Below are 23,911 nucleotides of genomic sequence, written 5' to 3' on the forward strand. Positions count from 1 at the left end.
ATGTTTAGGCTAACATTTAGCTTTAGAAGGACTGATGTGCACACACTTGCTCACGTATGCACGCCAACGCATAAAGGGTTGTTATATTTAGCACTCTTCATGCGCCTAAGTGTTAGGGGACAGACATTTGGTTATTTATAAATGAGTTGGAAAGGACAAACTCACAAAGACCAGGTTTCATCTCATTTCCTTTTTTTGTAGGTGTTAGATCAGTGGATGGTCATCTGCAATAGTCTGTGGTCTGTGCAGCCCTTTTAGATTTTTTTGTGATTAAGGGCTATACAAAAAACATGATTTAACTTTTGTTCTATGGACTAACTATTTATTAAAACCCATAGACCCAAATTGTACTAATTGCTTTGAATTTGGTAGTAAAATTCAGTAAAATTAGTAGAAATTTAAAAAGCATCAGGTTAATTAGACACTCATTTTCATGGAGATAAGAAAGTCCAACCTGTTTCAAAGGCCTTACTCTTAACCATTTCTATGTATTACATCTCCTATGTTACAAAAGCAGATTTGCCCAAAATGGTGTGATTATCAAACATCAGTATGATCGGTTGATAGTGACAGTCAAAACAACGAGCAACAGTACACAATAATAATAAAAATTATAGGTTGACCGTCTATCCGGCGGGGCTGATTATCGCCACCGATGTTCGGAAATTTGACATATATCGGTATCTTTTTTTTGCCGATTATTATTAAGTCACAGGTGCAGCAGCCTGTGACTATCTCTCTTGCTTCTAAGAACCCTCCTCTCTTTCTCTTCCCACGACCTACCCCGCGCCTTTTGATTAGATAAGTGACTGGGAGTGAAGCAATTAAAGCAGGAACATTAGAATAATAGCTCTGCTAGGTTGCCCCAACTTGCTTTTCTCGGTCACCGGGGTTCCCGCGGATCCTTGAAAAGTCTTAAAAGGCTTTGTATTCATTGTTAGATAAGGCCTTAAAATGTTTCCAATCCATTTTTCCAAAAAGTCTTAAAATTGTGAACACATTAATAAGATTTATATTTGTTGAAACTAAAACGATTTAGTAACATTTATCAATTGTCTTTTTTAATAATTCAATGATTTACTTTCGTGGCAGCGTGGCGTGATCACAAAATTGGAACTTTCAAAACGTTGATGTCGTTTCAGTCAGCCCTTTCAGAACAAACACACGTCTTGGGTCCTACCTACTATATTCATAGCAACTTAGAACAGAGGTATTTACTTTGGACAATGGGAAAGTGTTAATTTAATGAGAAGTGGCTGTCTGACAAACGTTTTTCGCCATGGCTAAAGGCTGTGCCAGGTAATTTGTACAAAGCCAGAATATATATATATATATATTACTACTAGTTATACTCCCAAAATACTATTACAGAATTACTACAAAAATACTGCTAAAGTAATAATACAAAAATGCAACTTTAATAATTTTACTATGGAAATGTTATTATGGAATTAGTATATGTGTTCTTAAACGAACGATTATCGAAACAGTTATACTATTGCATACGAGTAATTAAGCATTTTAGGAGGAGATCAAGGTTCTGACAGACAAGCTGAAAGAGGGTGTCGCCATATGCAGGCAATACACAAAGAGGTAAGTATTAGTTTCAGGAGAGAGCAGCAGCAAGTCAACTGCAGGAGAGAGAGTGGGAAAGGTGAGATGGCACAACATTCATTTGGACAGGTAACTTAAAATTAGTTTTGTCTGGTTATATCAGTATCAGAAATATTTTATTAACATATTGAAACATGAATATTTTGTTTGTTTGTTTGTACATGATTCAATTGTTTGTTTGTTTGTAAATGATTCAAATTGAATCTTTTCTTCCGGCGCCGTCACGAATGGCAGCCACTCCAGCAGCTCCCGTGTTATTTTCGATTGTTCTCGATTGTTCTCAGCTCAGGGATGCTGCTGGAAATGTGAATTTCCCTTCGGGGATGAACAAAGTATCTATCTATCTATCTATCTATCTATCTATCTATATATATATATATATATATATATATATATATATATATATATATATATATATATATATTAACATATGGTTTGTACGGGTGTTTGAAATCCTTAAAAATGCTTGAATTTCAATGTTGTGCTGTCTAGGTGAGTGAAATGCTTGAATTTTTGGTGAAGTGCTTGAAAATGCTTGATATTGTTGCGATTGCCATGCTTCTAAATATAGACCAGTGTGTTAAAATGACGCTGACACGCCTGCTCTGGTGGCTTGTCTTTATGACGTTGTCATGTGATGTGTCATTGCCCCTTACCCAAGTAGTCAGCCTAATTTAGAAAACAGGCACTTTTGGCTCGGCTCAATAAGAAGAGCTTATGGCTCCTCTTTTTTTTTTTAATTAGATAATTTCAATAATAATAAAACATACATCCATTCATTATCTTCACCGCTTATCCTTAGTAGGGCCACGGGGTCGCTGGAGTCCTCCCAGCCATCTTTGGGCAGTGGGCAGGGGACACCCTGAATTGGTTGCCAGCCAGTCGCAAGGCACACAAAGACAGACAAGTAACTCGCTCGTTCACACCTAGGGACAATTTGGACGTGCCAATTAAGCCGACATGCATGTTTTGGAATGTGGAAAGAAACCAGAGTGCCCAAAGGAAACCCATGCAAGCTCCCATGACCGCAGACCTGTGCCACAGACACGCTAACCAATCAGCTGCTGTGCCGCCCTAATAGTAAAGCTTCATTCACCAAATTATTTTTTAATTAGTCATTTCATATGTTTGGCAGGGGATCCCTGAAAAACACAATAAATATAAATAGCTTTTTACACACTGAAAAGATCTAAAGCCAAGTAACAATACCAAATCCCGGAAAATGCTAAATATTATGAAATAAAATGCAAAAATAACCTAACTACAAAATATAAATTAAAAAAAGCAAAACAAAAGGCAAACTATCAGAAGTTTCAAGATTGAAAGATTGAATCAATATTATTAAAATGTGTGCAAATTTGGCTCATTAATCTAATTTCTATACATACAGAACTTTCTTTTGTTTTTCGTCTTTCATATTGAACTTAATTATTACCCAAAAGCTATAAAGCCCTTAATGTGTTTACAAACAAACAATGCTTAGGCATAAGTCCTGTCAGTTTATAGCAGCCCATTAACACAAAAGGATTGTAGATCATAGATAGGAACAGCTGAAAATAGCACAAATATGTGTAGCAGCTACATAACGACTTTGTTAGTCATCAAAAGTAAAAAAATAAAATCTTTTGATCTGCACTGGGTTTCTTCCTTTGTAGGTACTGGGGAAAATGTAAACAATGGCCTTGAAAATGCTTGAAAAGTGCTTGAATTTGGCCATGAAGCAAGTGTTCAAACCTTGATCATATTATATTATCTATTTGTTGAACAAGAGTTATCACAGAATAAGACACTATCCCACTTCCTCACACACTTTCTCTTGCACCTACCCACTTTTTAAAAATATATTTTCTCCCTCCTTCCACTTCTTTGGTGAGGGCACAGGAACTAATCCTCTGCACTGATAGGGTGCGGTTAGCTGGCTGAAAATATGACCCATTGCGTCTTTTTCCTTACATGTTTAGTCTTTGCCTTGACATAATTTTATCTATTTTGTATAATATATTTGGCTTTCATTTTAACCACTGTGTGAGTCTGTGTATTTGGTGTTTTTGGTTGGTTTTTTTTTTTTACATTGAATGTTTTACACAGAACTTGGAGTTGCAATTCATTACTTAAAGTGTTATACAAATACTTTTTGTTTGATAGTCACTCTAACTTTCCTTTTCTTTTTTGCAAGCACTTCTCCAGCACCTATTTGCTTTGACTTGTTTCTCAGTGCTCTCAGTATGAATTTACTTTCCATAACAAAACACAACATGAACACATTAGTATTTAGTAAACACCCCGTGAACCTACTGAGGATAAGCGGTGCAAATAATGGATGAATGGATTTAGTAAACAAATAGTATTCCATTGCCATTACACGACTTTTGCTTCCTTGGTGCATCACTGATTTTCTCTATTGAACTGACTAAAATACTGCGCAGAAATTTTCAACCTTAGGAACTATCAATGCCATTGCGACAGTACTTTTCAACGGTATATTTCGCATTTGCATGCATTACTTCTCAGATACATTCGCATTTCCTGTATGTAAATGAGGTTGCAACGATTCATTACGTAACCGAAATTGTGGTCTCTGAAAATTTGGGACAGCTCCGTCTGCGCCATTAGCAAGATTTTGTTGGTGATCAGTGTCATTGGCATTGTCTGTATAGGACTATACCACTTGGGGCTTGTTAAACGTCTTGTGAAGGTCAGCGTGTTTCATTACACTTAGGGTCAGCTGTGCAATGTCACCAATATATATTTCAGAAATGATGCAAGCATGGCACTCTTATCTCTCAAATTTATCCTTGTGTCAATAAGCCAGTGGCTGAAAATGCTCCAGGGCCCAAAAAGAAATGATGTCTGTCAAGCTGAGGGAGCTATAGGTTTAAGAGGTGATCAATGGTGTCAAACGTGACACCAAACCTCCTCGGCTGCATTGGTGTCGATCGATAACATAATTTTTGGATTTACTGGATGCTACTTGTACAGGAATTAGTCGTATTTCTGCAATGTCATACTTGGACGGACATTAGATGGAGGCTGTGCATTCTAGCACTAAAACATTTGAAGATTTTCTTAAAATTGGAACACTAAGGACATAAATCTTCTTTTTTCTGGTCTAATACTCTCACATTTGCCATGAACTATAGATTATATACTGCACATACTGGACATTCTATGAACCATACAACCGACACATTTCGTTTACATTCATTTCTACATGGCTCGTGGGGAATTTTGGCTCTAGAAAGTAATGTCCTAACCAATTAGTGGCATGGTTTACCATGATAATCTCCTAACACTTCCTTCCTCAGTGCCATGGCAGTAGAGACCTTTGCCGAGTTATCCACCCTGCTGGTTAACCACCTGTTTGTCCTCGATATTGCACAGCAAAATTGTGATAGGTATGCATCTAATTCGGTTTTACATTGACTTGAATAGTCTTTGTCATTGATAACAATGGAGGGAAACATTGTATGCAACACGATTAGACATGGCATGGCAGGGTAAAAAATTAACAAAGACTTTAAAGAGAAAAAATATTGCACCTCAACAATAGTGCAATGAAAAGTCGTGAAATAACATTTAGCAGGAATAAAAATTCTAAAAAAAATCGCAAAATATGTATTTTTAACTATTTTGCGCTTGTTTAGGGTGGTAATGGCCCTGGGGAATAAACTGAGCCTGTTTGTCCTTGTTCTAAGAAACCTGTAGCGCTTAGCAGAGGGCAACAGGTCAAATATATGGTGGCCGGGGTGTGGGTAGTCTTATAATGTTGATGGCTCTGCTGCCGTAATGCAAGCCAGAACATTAATATGTTGATTGTTTTTCAATTAGCTTAGACATCTTTAGGTGTCTTTGCTTCCTAATTATTTTACCTCAGTCGACAGTTACACAAATCAGTGGCTGGTTTTAAAGAACAATATATCAAGAAAATCTGGCAGAAGAAACATGCTGACTACAAAACTAACTGGAGACAAAGGCTTTGAATAGTAGAAGCAACTAGAAGCTGTTTTAACGGCACAGCAGCACTTTTTCTTGAGACCTTTAAAGTCAAATAAAAATACTACAAAGATGAGCTACGAGGTTGCGACGTCGGTCGCTAAATACGACAAACCTTTCACAGAGGGTCAATTTCTTAAAGACCGTTCAAAGAATGTCAGGCTGAATAGTCGGCCCCACACATTTTCAACTTTCCAATTCCGGCCCGCTTTCTGAAAATTTTTTACACCCCTACTCTAGGAGAAAAGTCAAATGTACTAAGGGCCAAATAAAAATTGACTACATGCAGGACTATTCGAATGTTGAACGTTTTTCAAATGACTCATAGTCTAGTGAATCTTCTTGAACCGAATGGAAACCAACAAATAGAGTCCAATATGATCAGAAGAATAAATATTTTCTTATCACTGTCAGTAATATATGTGAATATTCCATAACCTTAGCATTACATTAAAAAATGCCGGTTAATGCAGATGTGGACCCAAGTGCGGGCGAGGCAGGAACTGAGGCAGGGGTGCTCAAAATAAAGATGGTACATATTAACAAATCCAGGAACAAAATAACAAACAAGGACAAGGGGGCACACAACAAATGACATGTCCCAATAAAATCTAACCTGACGAGGCAAGGAACAAAGTAACTACCAGACCATTGGGCACCAAACTAATGAAAAAATGTCCAAACAAGAAACCGTAAACAAAAAACAAATCAGAAGTAGCAACAGCATTGGAAATAAAATGACCCCTGTTCAAAATGTCATTATAAAAGGTCAGAATAATTAATAACGGGTTAGTGGTGATTTGAAAAATGGGTTGGTGCCCTCTGCTGGAAGGTGGTGTACCAGATCCTAACTGGTATTATTCAGGAACCATCACTAGATAGATAGATAGATAGATAGATAGATACTTTGTTCATCCCCGAAGGGAAATTCACATTTCCAGCAGCATCCCTGAGCTGAGAACAATCGAAAATAACACGGGAGCTGCTGGAGTGGCTGCCATTCGTGACGGCGCCGGAAGAAAAGATTCAATTTGAATCATGTACAAACAAACTAGCATATAGTTTTGGTTTTAGCAAAAGTGGGCTAAATTAACTGTAATGAAAAAAAATAATAATAATAATAAAATAATACATGCTCACTAATATATACATATTTTTGATATATAATTTGATTTTTAATACAAAAAAAATAAATTGCAAAACTCTATTAGCCAAAAACAACACTTTCTTTAATGAGAAGTCAAGATCAGTGAAAAAACATACACAGCGATACCTGGTGCATGATACATTAACGAATCAAAATCATCTCGGATGAAACTGTCTCATGGGCCAGATGTGGCCCGCGGCCCTTGACTTTGACATTGGTGCCCTAGAGAATGTTTAAAGCTACCATTAAAGTGCCTTAGGCTTCCTGTTTGTTTCACACAGTTTCCCTCAGACTTTTAGTTTGTTTATTCAAAAAAGGCATGCCAAACAAATGTATTGATGTTACGAGTGGGCAAAACTGTGATTTTTTTTGGGATTATTACGAACGTCTTTTTGCTCAGTAATGTCATGATCACTAAATAATTGAACCTTACTCAACTTGAGTTAATTTAAAATGATAAATACAACACAAAGAATGTAAGCAGGGAAATGTTGCATTTTTTAATAAATATCTAAATTCCAAACGTTTACAGTATAAGAAAATAAATATAGATATTTATATTACAACTGTTTCAGAACAAAAGTCAAGATAGTCAAACCAAAAAAGCAACAATGTAACGAAAATACAAATACCTTATAACATTGCAACTATACCTTTCATTGCACAATATTTTGATAATAATGCTAAGAAAGTGCCTATTGTCTCACATTGGTTCTGTTGCCATAGTAATAACTGATAATCAGGTTTTTCATTCAGGAACCGTAACATGTTTCGATTTTTGGTTACAGCTCGGTGATCTCTGTAGAGTTGGATTTTTAAAATGTGTTTATGGAAATGTGTGATATTGCCTCAGTAGCAGATCACTTGACCACAAAAATGACACTTGGTGTTGCCCTTTTCTGTAGTTGAAAAACAAAAGCCCACACTGTAATTGAATTTACAACATATAATTCAGATATTTTTAGGCCAGCAAGCAAGGCATTGCAGGTCCTCACCACCCACTACTGTCTCATAGTTGACCATGACTCAGCAAGACTCTGCACTATTAACAAGCTCGAGGCAGACAACAAGGATAGTTGTTTTCAGTTTGTATAATGACTTTTTTACTTTTTTATTACTTGTGAGAAATCTAGTACACCTGCGTGTCAGGAATGAGCTCCGGGGGAGTCGTGTCAGGAAAACTAATGAGAAATAAGAGTTGGTGGTTGCAGTGGTAGTGATGAGGGAAATGGAAGTTTTGGAAAAGATGGGACAGTACATTATTGGAGGAGCTAATGAACCCAAAAAGGCATTTCTTACCAAGATGAACACAGACATGCTGAAAGGTTGATGTAACACACTTGCACACCCCTTCACTTCCACTTGCACACAATGCTCCCTTCTATCCAATAGGCTTCCCTTATAATGATTCTCATGCACACAAGTCAAAATTCCAGCTGTGATGGGACAGCTGTCACCACCTGAAGTCAGTAAGTGAAAACAGACAAAACAAGCGAACAGAAGCTTTTTTTTTCAACGAGGGAGTTTCTTTCAGGTCATTGGAGCTACTGAAGCAAAAGTTTGGAGCTCAATTACAGGCTTAAGTGGCTGATATGACTGGGAAAATTTCAGCTATTCCAGACAAAAAGGACCCAAACAGTTTATTCATCTAACCATTAATAAAGATAAGTGGCCTCTTATGTACACTCAATTCTTTACAGTCAAAACAATTTAACTCTTAAGTTTATTCAGTAAAAGCAGAGCTGTCAAATTCATTTTCACCGAGGGCCACATTAGTGTAATGGATATCTGCAAAAGGCCTAATTTGATTTATAAATATAGTTACCAATGTAAGTGCGGAATTTTTGTTATTCAAGTCATAAACATTACGGTTGCATTGAAGAGATAAAGACACTTACAAATAGTATAATATTAACTATACATAACACACTTTTTATGGGCATTTAAGATAATTCCTCAATTTATATATTAATGACATATTTTAACCATTATTGTCTGGCAGGCCTGATTAAGAAGTTGACCGTCTGTATGTGTACTGAGGGACGTAGTTTGACCAACCCTGCTCTAAGTGTTTTTTCAATATGATGCCATCAGCTTATAAAGTGGTACTCGCTGCTCCGATAAGGGCCACCTCATTTCCATTCACGTCAGATCGATTGACAGGTGTCTGTTGACATCAGGAAGAAAGGAGAAGAGAGATTTTTCCTAACGGTGTTTGTCCATGCCACATAATGAAGATCTTTACTTTTACTAAAACTGTATGTTGTCCTGGGTTATTCTACAGTGCAGAGTCTGTGTGCCTGTGTGGGTTTTCTCCAGGATCTCCTGTTTCCTCCCGCATACCAAAAAGGTCAATTGACGATTCATGATGTGGATTATGTGGTTATCTCTCTCTTTGTACCCTGTGATTGGATGAAAAGAAGTCCTGCACTGCAAAAACTGCCTCTAAAAAAACAAGAAAATATAGCCACTATTGCAGGAAATTTACTTGTTTCAAGCAAAGTTATCTGCCAGTGCACCAAGAAAATCCGACTCATAAAGTTTTCTCGAAACAAGAAAAAAAAAAAAAAGAAAATAAGATACCTAAAATTGTTATTATAAGCAGTTAATACTTATATTAAGTGTACTTGTCAAGTTTTTTTGTCTCATTTTAAGATATTTGTGCTTGTTTTGGAGAATTATTGTTTCGAAACAAACTGGGTTTAAGCCAGGATTGCTCAAGAGTAGTTAGCAAGAAGGTTACAACAAGATCAATATTATTGTATTAAGTTGGAAATAAATTAGAAATGGGTCAAAAACAAGATAAATTTGCTTGTATTAAGTAATAAAAGTCTTAGCCGAGGAAGTCTTGTTTCAAGAAATTCCCTACATTTCGATATACTATACAAATGCAAAAATAGTTTTAATGCAAAATTACCATTATATTGGCAGACCACAACCTTTGTCATTATCACAAACCACAACTGACATATCAGTAACAGAAATACTCATTTTCTTGACAAGATCTTGGCGAACTGTAAATCAAAGTTATCACTTACACATGTATCAGTAACCTGTCAAACAGACAACACATTTTTTTGCCTACAGGATATAAAGTGCAAGTTACCAAAATTCTAAAAGAGAACTGCAAACATTCTTTTTTGTCTAATTTTAAGAACATCGGTTGTTTGTTTTTTTTTTTTCAATCAATGCTTCAACTCAAAACAAGGCAATTAAAACACACACGTACATTACAGGGAGACTGAGAGGCCAAATGTTTCCCCTTCCCCTCCTCCATTTGTGAAAATAATTCAGATTCAGATTCAGATTCAGATTCAGATCTACTTTATTGTCATTCTAGTACACGTGTATACAGAACGAAATGTCGATGCATCTGACCCCCACAGTTTCCTTGAATGTACAGATATAAATAAAGTTGTATTGTAATTGGCTACGTATAGTATTTTACCATAGTGCCGATAGTGCAAGAAGAGTAGCTAACCAGATGTGCAAAATGGGCAGTCAGGTTAACAAGTCAGGTACATAGTAACATTAACACTGTAACAATAACGCTGTAATTACCATAGTGCAGAGAGCAATGTGCAATGAGTGGCAAGCTATAAAAAACTGCCAGTAGTGCAAAAAGTCAGATTAGCAGCCGTTTAGATTTAAGTTAACTATATGTTAGATTGACCATTTAACAGTCTAATGGCCAGGGGGACTAGACTATTGCGGAGCCTGGTGGTCCTGCACCGCACACTGCAGAACCTCTTCCCAGAGGCTAGCAGAGTGAACAGTCCATGATGGGGGTGAGAGGGGTCCCCGGTAATGTTCTTAGCATGGGATAGGCAGCGCTTCTGGCCAATGTCCTGAATGGAGGGAAGTGTAGTCCCGATTATTTTCTCTGCTGTCCTCGTTACCCTCCTCACACTACCCCAGTCGGTAGCGCTGCAGCCTCCACACCACACAGAGATACAGCTGGTCAGGATATTCTCTATGGTGCCCCTGTAGAATGTGATGAGGGAGGGTGGGGGCAGGTGGGCTCTCCTCATCCTCCGCAGGAAGTACAGGCGCTGCTGTGCCCTCTTAACCAGTCATGCAGTGTTCACGGACCAGGTGAGTTTGTTTGTAATGTGCACCCCTAGGAACTTGATACTGCTGACAACCTCCACAGCCTTGTTGTTGATGCAAAGTGGGGCATGGTTGGGCTGGTTTTTCCTAAAGTCGACAATGATCTCTTTAGTTTTGTCAACATTCAGGACCAGGCTGTTGTCCCTGCACCAGCCCACCAACTGCTCCACCTCCTCTCTGTAGGCTAGGTCGTTGTCATCCCTGATGAGGCCCACCACTGTTGTGTCGTCAGCATACTTCACGATGTGGTTTGTGGCGGACCTAGGGACGCAGTCGTGTGTCATCAAGGTGAACAGCAAGGGGCTTAGGACGCAGCCTTGGGGGGAGCCCGTGCTGAGGTAGATGACATCTGAACTGTTCTGACCTATCCGCACTGATTGGGGTCTGTCACAGAGGAAGTCCAGCAGCCAGTTCCGCAGGGGGGTGTTGAAACCCAGGAGTCTCATTTTGTCTACCAGATGTTGTGGGATGATGGTGTTGAATGCTGAACTGAAGTCCAGGAACAGCATCCGCACATGGGTGTTCTTCTCCTCTAGATGTGTCAGGCTCAGGTGAAGCGCATTCCATTCACACTGATGATAAAACCTCATCTCATCTCCCCGCGACCCTAATGAGGATAAGCGGTACGGCTGATGAGATGAGATGATGATAAAACGCTAATAGACAGGTGTGTTGCAAATAACTTGCGAAACAGATGGACTATCAGATATTCTAAAGAAGGAAAAATCACATCACAATGCATAAATGCTGGTTTCCCTGTCTACATGCAGAAATAAAACCATATTGCTCATTTTCTTTTTTCAGAGAAAATACATGAAAAGTTTTCCTTTTCACTGTTCAACTGAATCAAAGTGTGAGTTGTGATCACACTTACATGGTCAATATCTCTAAAGCATGGATATGCCTCCAATATTTTTGCCGGTCTGTCTTGTTCCCTTATTGTGTCCAAATCAATGAAGGCCCTCCTCCCCTCAAACTCAAGGTCAAGAAGTTGTGCCACATCATCTCTGTTCTGTTTGGTCTTGCAATATAGCTCCTGCAGAGTTGTGTAGTGTTTAGCCTGGGCCATCCGGCTGTCCTGCCTACATTCTAAAAAGGTTAAAGAAAATATCACAACACAGTTGAGGTCAAAATTATTTGCTTCTTGCTAATGTTATTCATGCTATTGTTTCTACTGGAACAAAGACAACATGTCCACTACATCTAATGAAGACATTCATTAATATTACTTGAATAGAAACAGGAAAAGGCAAAAATTACAAGGTCAAAATTATCAATTGCAGATCATGAATTTGAGTGTCCATTGTTTGGAGTGTACTCTTGCATCACTCACATAAACAAAACAACCCACAGTTTACCAGCAACCTCCTCAGCAGGGTGGAGATCTTTGTATACAACTACAAAATACAGCTGAATACAGTTATGGTGGTGCCTTCTTAAGCACATAGTACCAGGATGCTAAATGTTTGCTCATGGAGATATTTTACCAACCGTATATACTCTTATTCGAGCCGAATCTACAACTAAAAAATAAAATACTGAAATTAGCTTGTTGACCCTTTGCACACACGTGACCATAACTATGTTGCGGAGGGTGTCAGTTCAAGTCAAGTCACATTTATTTGTCTCAAAGGACTGCACAGGATTACAATTACACCATCGCCTGATCTTAAACCAACATGCGGGCAAGGAGAAACTTAAAACCTCAGCATGAGGAAAAAAGAATAGATAGATAGATAGATACTTTATTCATCCCCGTAGGGAAATTAACACTTCCAGCAGTATCCTTGTGTTGAAAATAAAATCATAACGAAATAAAAGAAATAAAATGTGTCGTAATAGTCTGTAATAATAGTATGCAATAGTCTTTGATCTGTGCAGCCCTTTGAGACTCTTGTGATTAAGGGCTATACAAAAAAGCATGACTTGACTTGACTGACTTGAATACACGAATACCCAATGTAACATGTTGAAATAGAGTATTTAAATAGTGCTGCATAAATACACGCTGTAATAAAAATACGGTAATATGCAAATGTGAGGGTGGGGTTTAATGTGGTCTTTTACTCTTTTACTCTAAGATAGGATTTTGCATGTTTTTACCTTACATCAAGATCTATTTCTCATAAAAATCATACGAAACTTCCAGTAGATTCTAGAAATATTGTTTCTACATTTTCAATTTTATTTGGTATGCAATACTTATGAAACTAAAGGTAAGTTCATAATTGCTAGAATATGACTTTCTCAGGCTATTGCCATTCATAGAGTGTTCAGCACAGTCTACAATAGGCGCCTTCAACTCACATCCTGCAGACCATTTGCAAGACGGTAGATTGTGACCCCAAAATTTAAATGAAATTAATGACTGTGCATTAGTTTAATATGGATGCTACCTCCTTGCTGATTAGTTCAGAAGGGCTCAAAATTCCCACTCCTATGTTATGAGATTGATCAACGTCTGGCCTGAAATAAACTTGGCTAACGACTTGTTTATCCATGGCAGTTGCTTTAAGTTTCAACAAATTAGCTGATTCAAGTAATCAATTTTTGCAATCTAATCGTGAAATATTTTTGGTAAATTGGGGAATGATGAATTTCTGGGGTGTGGGAGTAGATCGTCACCACCGTAGAACTGAAGTTGATAGTACAGTGAATGCATCTAGCTTGTAACTTTTTCTGCTTTCAAGCTAAATTTGTTAATCTGACTTTTCCACCCTCATAATTATTTGATTTATTTTATATTATTATCTATTTATTCTATATTATTTATATTATTATTATTTATGTCTTTATCAGCCCTTCTTTTTGAGGAAAGGTTGCAATGGCCCAACCTCACCCAGACCTTTAACATGTTAAACAGAATAAGGTCAAAACATGTATGAAAACACAAACAAGCTATTAGTCTTTTTTATTATCTCTCCTTTTTCATGTATAAGTAGTTTTTATATAGCTGCAATAAAAAGTTATTTCTTCCTTGTTTCTTCTATTTGATTGTATTCAATCAGATCCATTTATTCATTGATCCATCCCGCTATACACTAACTCTTTCAAACTTCCCAATTTCTTGCAAAAATATTGACTTTCTCATTTCTCTAAGGTAGTTTTTTGCACACATCTTGTTAACTTTAGGCCTCTATCTCAAAGGATAAAATGTTATTTCAAAAAGTGTATTTTTTATCGCGGAGAATATTTCTGTATTCCTTCTCATGTGCAATAAATCATGTTAAAGAGAATGAAGTCAGGCAATGTTCTTGTTTTTTCTAAGCGCAAAGAGTTCAAAATTTATAAAAACACAATTATACCATTATTCTTTAGTGTTACCTTTACATTTTCATATCAAAGTCATTTTTATATTGCTGCAATAAAAAGCTATTTCTTCCTTTCTCCTCTATTTGATTGCATTCGATTGGCTCCATTCCTCCATAAGAGGGTGAACCGTCCATCTGTCGCCCTGGGCAGCATAACTCGATTGCGTCTCCAGGGAAACAGCGGCCAGAGTGTTTCCTCAATGTGTGTGTATCTCTGTTTGCCTCTTTCAAGCCAGATACTACAATGCAAAAAAAAAGAAACATAACAATGGATCAGCTTTTACTGAGTCTTGCCTCTTTAAGAGTCTAATAATTTTCATCATAATCATCGGATGCTTTCAAGGCACTGTAAAATGCTTTGGCCCAGCACTCTTGTCTGTCAATGACAAAGCAAGGTAGTTTTCGTCATATCCCCGTCGATTTTCCTCTTGACATTGATGTCATCTCGACATCACTCGGCATGACGCTTCCAGAGCAATCACATCAAGTAAGGCAAAATTGCTCCATGCTGCAGTTCTCAACCACGTCTGCCTGATTGAGGAGCTTTGTTTTTTTGTTTTAGTACGGTGTTTTAAATGGTTGCTTTTGTGAGTCCTCAAATTCAGCTATTGAGCTACAGGTTTCATTAACCCTTTTACTCAGTTTATCAAGGTTGATAATCCCTTAACCGCCTGGGTCGTCTGTGCCCCACTGTGGGTGCAAATCTGGACAGCTCTCTTCACTGATGACGGTTTCTGTCCCATGTTTGGGTGACAAAATTGCCACCATTCAAGTCACATTTATTTGTATAGCCCTTAATCAGAAAAAAATCTCAAAAGACAGGTCAAAAGTACAACATCCCCTGATCTGAAACCTGCCTGCAGGCAAGGAGAATCTCAAAAACCCCAGCATGAGGAAAATAAGAAACCTGGAGACGCGACCACACAAGGGGTAATCCTCCTTCCAGGATGACCAGGCTGCAATAGATAGATAGATAGATAGATGGATATACTATACTTTATTCATCTCCATTGGGATATTCACACTTACAGCAGTATCCTTGTGTTGAAAATAAAACAATAATAAAGTAAAAGGAATACAATACATAAATACCCAATTTAATGTGTTGATATAGAGTATTTAGATAGTACTACATAAAATACACACTAATAAAAATACAGTAATATGCAATTTAGGGGTGTGGTTTAATGTGGGCTTTTACTCCCCCGGGTGGAGTTAAAGAGCCTCATGGCATGAGGAAGAAATTATCTCCTCAGTATGTCCGTGGAACAAGACTGTGACAGCAGTCTGTCGCTGAAGCTGCTCTTCCGTTTGGAGATGATGCTGTGAATTGTTCATGATTGACTGCAGCTTTTTCAGTGCCCGTCTCTCAGCTATTGTTGTCAGGCTGTCCAGCTCTGCCCACAACAAAGCTCGCTTTCCTCACCAGTTTATTAAGATGAGAGGCATCCTTCTTCTTGTTGTATTGGGTAACAATAAACAAAATGTAGTCAACTTAAGCAATAAATATAGGTAATAACCAAAATTGTTCAAGAACTCCAAGACATAATGCTACAATGCAGATTCCATATCAGCCAGCTGCTCAATGCAGATGAAGGCCACAATGCTGGTCCACCAAATCATCCAGGTCTGTCCTTCTGCCTCACTCCACAACCAGCCGGACAGTACATTTAAGCAAAGGTATGAGGTTGACATCAATCATAACCTATAGAATATCAATGTCTTTTGACTGGGTCTGGGGTCAGGAACCTTTTTGACCCAAAGACTCAAAATACATTTTTTTCCGGGGCAAGAACCGCACCATATATTTTAACACAAAATTCAAAATATCTGCCAAACCTGCTGTCCAGACAAAAGTTAGTTCTTCAGCGCATTTTATTTCACTCTGTGATGTTTGATGATTTGATAAAATCAATAAAATGATAATGCCAGAGCAGGTGGCCCATATCAATCTAAATATACCACTCTAAATTTGTCTCCCTCCTGCTGTTACTTAAAGGTGTTAAGGCTCATTTTTGTGCTAAATAATGGTTTTAAAACAAGGTACAAGCAAAGTTATTTTGTAAGAATGTCCTGACCCCTGGTCTAGTCTAACACACCTCTAGTGAGGTTGCGGATTTCATCTCTGGGGCAAAGCGTTCCACAGCATCAGAGCCCAAATGAAGAACACTCTCCAGCCTGCAGATTTTTTCTTGGTTCTTGGAGTCACAGGTAGACAAATATTTTCCTAGCTGAGGCTTCAAGCATGAAGATAAGGTGCCATCAAATCAGAAAAATAAGAGGGGTAAGTCTGTGCAGGCTTTTATATGCGACAGATTATTATCATCAAAACATCAAATATGACACCTAGATTTTTGACGGCCTTACTCTGGGGTATATTATATTTGTCGAGATTCAGAGGAATGTTTGACAAAAGGTTATATCCTTCATGTTGTGGGCCCATTTCTTTTTCTGGCTTCCTCTCCTGGTCTCTTAGACTGTGCCCTTTAAAATGATCTTGGCCAGTCCTAAGGATCTTGTGATGTAAGGATTACACGGCAGTTTTTGTCCCATGCATGTGTTTCTCCACTGTAGTAGAAATCGTGGGTCTCATTAGTTGTCATTTCTGCAAAATGTTTTCATCTGGTCCAACCTAAACCCAAGCGATTCGGGTGTATCTTTCCATTTTATGAATAAGTTCCTTTAACTTTCCTTGCTTGTGCAAGGTTCCATATGGAAGTGGTAAAGACATTCCTACTAAGGGTAGGTTGATCGTCCAAAAATTGTTATTACAGATACTGAGCAAGTACTTGGTTCGGACTTATGCTATTGCCTTAAAATTGATATGGTCTTCCCATTTTAAGTATCACTACAATAGTGTTAGCGTTAAGAATGTCAATAATGTCTTAAAGCGTATAGTAGTACATTTTAGAGAGTATGGTAGTATGTGTGTGACATCATTGTAATATGTGTAAGAGAGTATAGCTACATGTTAGAGATTGTATAGTAGTGTGTTTCTTTCTATGAGAGTGTAGTATGATGTATAAGTAGTGTATAGTGTGAATATGATTATAGTAGTATGAATGAGAGAGATAAGTAGTGTTTGTGCATGGGTATGACTGTGTCTGTATGAGAGTATAGTTTTGCAGCTATGAGAGTATACGTGTATATATGTGTTAAAGCAGGTATTATTTACTTTTCAAACAACTTCCAGTTTCATAAGATACACACATAGACACACACTTACTCTAGAGTCGTGGCCTGTTCTTGTTTTGACGTGAGATCATTAGTGTTTAGCTTGTATAAAAACAATGAAACATGACTTTGTTCCGCAGCGGGGCCATCTGTCACTGCATTCCTCCCCTGCTCATCTACAGCATGTTTTCTAGCCTAATTGCAATTAAAAGCCGCAGATGAGAAGTGCGTGTGCCTGTTTGTTTATGTGCACACTGATTTCCTCACACTTGACTGGTTTAATTAATAAAAAAATGAAAAAAATGTCTTCCATAATAGAAATATTAGTTACAGTTTCAAAACACCCCTTCAGCACTTAGTAGGGATGGGACAATATGCTTTGGTCAAATGTCCATGATATTCAGATTCAGATTTACTTTATTGTCATTCGTGTACACGTGTATACCGAAGAAAATGTCGATACATCTGACCCGCACAGTTTCCTTGAGCGTCAGCCGGGATAGATAAGATTAACCATGTCTTTGTCAGAATTTTAGCGCAGCAGTTCGTCATCTCACGGTTCGATGTTACTTCCAGTTGTAAATGGTCCAATTTATTGTCCAGAGAGCGAACGTTGGAGAGGAAAATGGATGGGAGAGGCGTTTTGAAGGGTTTAGCCTAGCGGTAAGCACGGCCCGACAACCTAGCTTCCTCCTCCGGTCACACCCCTCTCTTGCCACTCTGCTTTGCTGCTTTGTAGGCCGCTGGGTCTTGTTGACGTAGCAGTCCGTGGCTAAATAAACACTCCCGAGTGGTCGTAGCACCGAGCGCTTGATGTCTGGATGATCGCATATCCAGCAAAAAAAAACTGCGATCGTATATTAATCTGCAGTTTGAGTTAACTTTGTGCGCCGTCAAAACTGAGTCGAAGACTGGGTTTTATGGCCGAAGTGTAAAAAACTGTAGCAAGCAGATGTAGCCGCAGCCGAACAGGGTCGCCGCTATCTTGATAACAACATCACAATATTACGATTTACTAAGGTGCCAATTCAATTTTGTATCATGATTCTGGATAATTGCAATTCCAAATGTATTGTGATTCGACATAATCGACGATTAATTTTCTTTCCTAAAAACAAGCAACTTAACTCATACACTATTGGGACTATGTATTACTGAAATACTAAAATAATACAATTATGGAAATACCCCTACATAAATATTACAGAATGACTACTAAATATAGCTAGAGTTATATTACAAAAATACTAAATAAATAGTCCAAAAATACTACTTTGGAAATACTATAAAATGCTACAGAAATACAAAATCAATACTACTATGGAAATACTATAAAGAAAATACTACAGAAATACTGAACAATATTAATACAGAAAAACTACAAAAATAGCACTTCGGGATTACTAATTCAGGAATAATTCATGGGCGCCGGCCTTAGTTCTAGCTTTCTTCCTCCATTATCCAATTTGCTTTCTCACATTATTACGTATCAGGTATGACGTCAGAAAAATCGATTCCAGGGAGAAGCATCAATTTTAAAATTCGCCCAAAATAAAACCACAATACAGTATATAGATGAAACGATTTTTTTGTCCCACCCCTAGCACTTAGCTCATTGTAAAATATCCCCCCGACAACCCTTTTCTGTTGAAGGATTACCGAAGTGTAACTTTTGCTTTAGAATGCTTTCCACATGATCTGTGAAAAACTAAAATACTGTATTTTCACGACTCTAAGGTGCACAAAAAAGTTGCGGATTTTCTTTGGTGCCCTATCGTGCCATGCGCCCTGTCAAGCAGTATGTCCTGTGTCTCATGTAAAGTGTTGGGCATGGGTAAGGACACGATGAGGATGCCGTTTACACTGCAGAGCTCAATGCTCAATTCTGATTTATGGGTGAAATCTAATTGGGGTTTTTTTTAGATTGTTGACATTTCCAAATGAATGCAACTTCTAGAAAGCTCCAGTGACTTTAATGCGTCTCATGTTTGAATGACATCATTTCCCTCTTGTGCTGAAAAGGATGCAACATGTCACACACAAGGCATTATAAGCGGAAGTGCTTCTAAAGGCGTAGCATATCTAACAATTTGAAAGTTATTGTGTCACCGGAGGCTGAACAGAGTTGTTCCCCCGAATATGAATTCAATCCAAAACCTCACTTTCCCTCCATTGAACGCCACGATGTGCTGATTACTACGCTACATGAAACACAATGGGAACCGAGCAACCGCGAGAGAATCTAAGATAATGAGTCGAAGTTTTGCAAGTGGAGGAAGCTGAAAAACAAACTCCGACAAGTTTTTATCTGTGTGTTTTACTTTGTAATTACACTTGAATAAACCACAACCAAACAGCTTCTCTTCCGCTGTATTTTTTAAATACGCACACTTGTATGCTTATCTGTATTGCAAGGCACTTTTAGTATCCTGACTGCCAGGCAAAGAGAGGGCCAAATATACCAAGTGTAATTTCTGTGGTAAAGCTGTCTGCTACTGTGGCAACAAAAACATTTACAAAAACACATGCAAAAACTCACAAAGAGCAAAGAGCAAATAAGCTGCGACCAAATATGGAAACATGGACAAAAGCTGGTTAATCCGTTGTCACTATGGGAACAGAACAAAAGGGCTACAAATAAAAACACAGAACACATGATTTCAGTTTATTGAATAGACTTTATTGTCATTTTATAAACGTACCACAAAATTGGAGGGCTTCACAATTTTCGAAACAAAATAAATTAGAGAGCTGGTATCCTGGAATATGCCAGGTCTCAGCGATGATTAAAATAAAACCATCCTAAATATCTAATGTAGCGGTTTCCCACAAGTTGTAGCTCCAGGTCATTCGTTTCATAGGTAATGGATCTGTCATTGATCAGATACTGACTCGACAGTGGTGGCTTGTGAGAGTTGTTACGTTGCATAGCTTTAGCAATAGGCCGGACATGCAGCACTATTGCATTCTCTCCCGAAGCTGCCTCAGACTCCTCCCAAACCCAATACCAAACCATGGAGCACCCGCTGGGGATCACCATTTCTTTACACTTTTCCGACTCTCCACAGTCTGGTTTAATCAATGAATTCATTTTCAATGTAACAAGCTGCTAAAAGCTAGCTGTCGCCTTGCGTTGCAGTTTGGTTTTCTGGCCACATTGCTACACCAGCCTGTCATAGCTGTGCTCACTAAAGGGGGGAATGTTTTTAATATTCAAGATTAATGATGTTTGCCAGCAATAAGTATCAGTATCAGAATGGTATTGATCAATACTACCCTGTATTTACTTCGATTGGAATCGATGGAAAATTCTTATTATCACCCAGTGTTTGTGCTCTGGACCATCACACACATGCTCTTTACATCCCCCCACACAAAAAAAGAAACACGTACTTTTATACTGAAGCTACCTAATAAGGACATCACTTTGAAGGGACCACGGACTAACACACACGCGCGCGCATTCTTGTTTCCAATCAACATTTACATGCTGACGTTTCCAATGTGTGTATCTTAGGGAGTCCCCGGGATGTTCCAAAAGGACCTTATTTGGTGAGAATGCCATTCTCTGATATGGACAAAGATAGAAAATCCATTAAGGGCAAACTCCCAATGAAGTTGAACTGAGAAAATAGTTGCAGCAAAACAAAGAAAAACTTGAGGAGACTTGCAGAGACAAACCGAAACACAACATTCAGAAATGGGAAGCGAGTATAAAAGGCTTCAAAAGCTATTGTCAAATAAAAACCAACAGGAACATAACTGTGATTTTTATAGGACCACCGAGCATCACACATGCAAAAGTGAGCTTAGCAAAATAATGTTTTAAATCACTGGTCTGACTTCGGGACCCACCATTGCACCCCACATGACTAGTTGCGGCCCTAATCAAGAAAACAAATTCCACTTCTCGAATGTATCCAAGGAAATGATTGTGCGGTTTGAAGCAGAGATGGTAGTATATTTTCACCTTTCGTCTAAAAACAAAATAATCGGCAAACCCAAAACGACTTTAAGTTCTTTGTATACTTGCATTTAAGCCTACATCACAAGCGACTTCCTAAATCTGCTTTAACATAGCCACATACCAATTCCAAATGTCAATAAAGAATTGACCTAGACTTAGATCATGGTTTAATTTTTTGGTTATTAAGGGTTAATGTCATGGGAAAAAGATTAAATATAACATTTTAAATAATTTATTGTACCTTCCAGCAGTGCTAAAATGGCAGACACTCGTACACCATTTACGTATTTCGCAATTGTTTCCCTTCTTTGAATCACTCATTGTTGTCACTGTTTTCCACTTTTCCTTCCCCTTTTAACTACATTTCTTGGGACTCTTTTTTATGGGATGAAAAAGAAAACCAACAAAATCACAATAAAATGAGATGTGGTCCCTCTCAAAAGCACTGATTGACCGAACAGGTAGAAAAGATCTAGCGGGGCATTATTTACATCTACTGATAAGGAGTGTAATTTATCTTCTGTTTTTTCTCTTCCTATTATTATTTTGCCAAGGCGAAGGCCTGCGACCCACTGGGAACGGGTCCACCGCCCACTTTTAGGGCACAACCCCTCTGTTGAGAAACACTGTTCTAAATGAAAGGAAGTGAGCAAAAAGCTTTTTGGAGTCAAGACCCTTAAAGTTACTGAGATCTGACACAGTAGTTGATTGCGATGTTCACTAAAGTAACAAACGAACCTCTAAAGAGATAACATGTATTAATTTGCACACCCCTGTGGTGGAAAAAAAAGGCAGTCATTAATGAACAAACAACATTGGTTAAGATAATATGCAATCTATAACCTTTTGGTTTAATATGAATATGTAGTCAAAGAGTGTTGTTTTTGTCTTTTGCAACTTTATTGACTTACAGGTGAAGAAGTGGAGATACTGTTTAAACTATCTGAAAGCACTATGGAAATCATTGTTATAGTTATTTTCCTGTGTTATCGGAACCACTGATACACGGGTCTCCATTGTGGTGCCCGCGGGCATCAGCATGCCCTCTGAGGACAGCTGAGGTGCCCACAGACCTTTTCTGAAAATAGGTCATTGTGATTTTCTTGTAAAATTATTTTTTTTTGTGGTCAACTGATTCTATTTAACCTTACTTCGTATATGTTTCTTTCTCGCGCATTCTCTTCTTTCCTTCTCGCTTTTTCTTTATTTCATTTTTTGCTTTTCCTATCATTCTTTTTTTCTCTTTCTCTCTTTTTCTCTTATTGTACTTCATACAATTAACCTATGAGTAACATGGAAACCAGTACTCTATGTTTCATGTGGAGGAGCAAACCCCTACCCAAAAAACAGCCTGGACAAGGATGGGAAACGTCAGACCGTACTTACCCAAGACACACCACAGGTTTTGGTGCCCCGACAACCCTGTTGGTTAAGGGAGCAGTGAACCGCAAATAAAATAATAACAACATAGTAAGTAATACAAGATATGTTATTTTAGAAATGCATATACAACCGGGTGCTGACAGGCCTCTCTGTACTGCTCCTTTTGTTAGCTACCACTTTTTTATTAATACTTTTTAGATTCTCGACATTGTCCTTATTTGCCACACATATTTATGTTTTAGTTTATTTCACACGAAGAGTGTATTTAGAGTTAACCGTGACTCAGCAAGTCATCCGCTGCACTATAAACAACAAGATGCTTTTTTTGTGTTCCTTTGGTCATTTTGAGTTTACATAATTTGTGTTCTTCCTTGCACTTTGTAGCACTCATTCTTGGTTGACCTACACTAGGAGTGAGCAAACTACGGCCCGTGGGCCCAGAACCGGCCCAAGTCTTCATTCAGTCTGTTACTTTGCATGTCACTAGAACTCATTTCAGGATCTATTCCAGGGGTGGGTAACTATTTGGGGTCAGGGGTCGCATCTGACATGTTATACTTCTTTTCAGATAGATTTGTTTCATCAAATTGTTTTTTAAATGACCACAATTAGAGCAAAAGAGTATATTGGGTCCCTGTTTTAAGTTCTTCATTTGTTATTTAGTTTTGAAGTATTACTCTAGTTTTTTTTAGTATTATTGATTTGTATTTAAGTTCTGTAGGGTTTTGTAGTGTTACTTTAGTTGTATTTTTGTATAGTATTTTCATAGTAGTATATTTTTAGTATTTTGTATTTCGAAAGTAGATTTTGTGTTGTATATCTGTAGTATTTTTCAAGTATTTTTGTATTATTACAGTTGTTTTATAATTATAGTATTACTGTATTATTTTTAGTATCTCTGTTGTATTTTTTGGTATTTATGTATTAGAATGTTGTATATCTGCAATATTTCTGTTGTATTTTTGTTGTACAGTGTTACTATAGTTTTACTTATGTAATTTTTTTTTGATATTTCCATAGGAAATTTTTGTAGAATTGCCATAGGAGTAATTTGCAGTATTTCTGTTGAAATTCTTTTGTAGTAGTATTTTTTAGTAATATTTCTCGAGTAGTTTTTAATATTGTAGTGTGTGTGTGTGTGTGTGTGTGTGTATATATATATATATATATATATATATATATATATATATATATATATATATATATATATAT

At 37.7% G+C, this 23,911-nt stretch overlaps 1 protein-coding gene across 2 annotated transcripts in view; it reads left to right on the forward strand.

Annotated features, from left to right (window-relative positions):
• Positions 1-23,911, forward strand: part of slc8a1b (solute carrier family 8 member 1b) — a 213,727-nt gene that overhangs the window by 124,758 nt on the left and 65,058 nt on the right. The gene's annotated exons all lie outside the window — the stretch shown is intronic.

The sequence above is a fragment of the Urocampus carinirostris genome, chromosome 13 (assembly GCF_059441175.1).
Source record: "Urocampus carinirostris isolate Australia breed hairy pipefish chromosome 13, RoL_Ucar_1.0, whole genome shotgun sequence".
NCBI lineage: Eukaryota > Metazoa > Chordata > Actinopteri > Syngnathiformes > Syngnathidae > Urocampus > Urocampus carinirostris.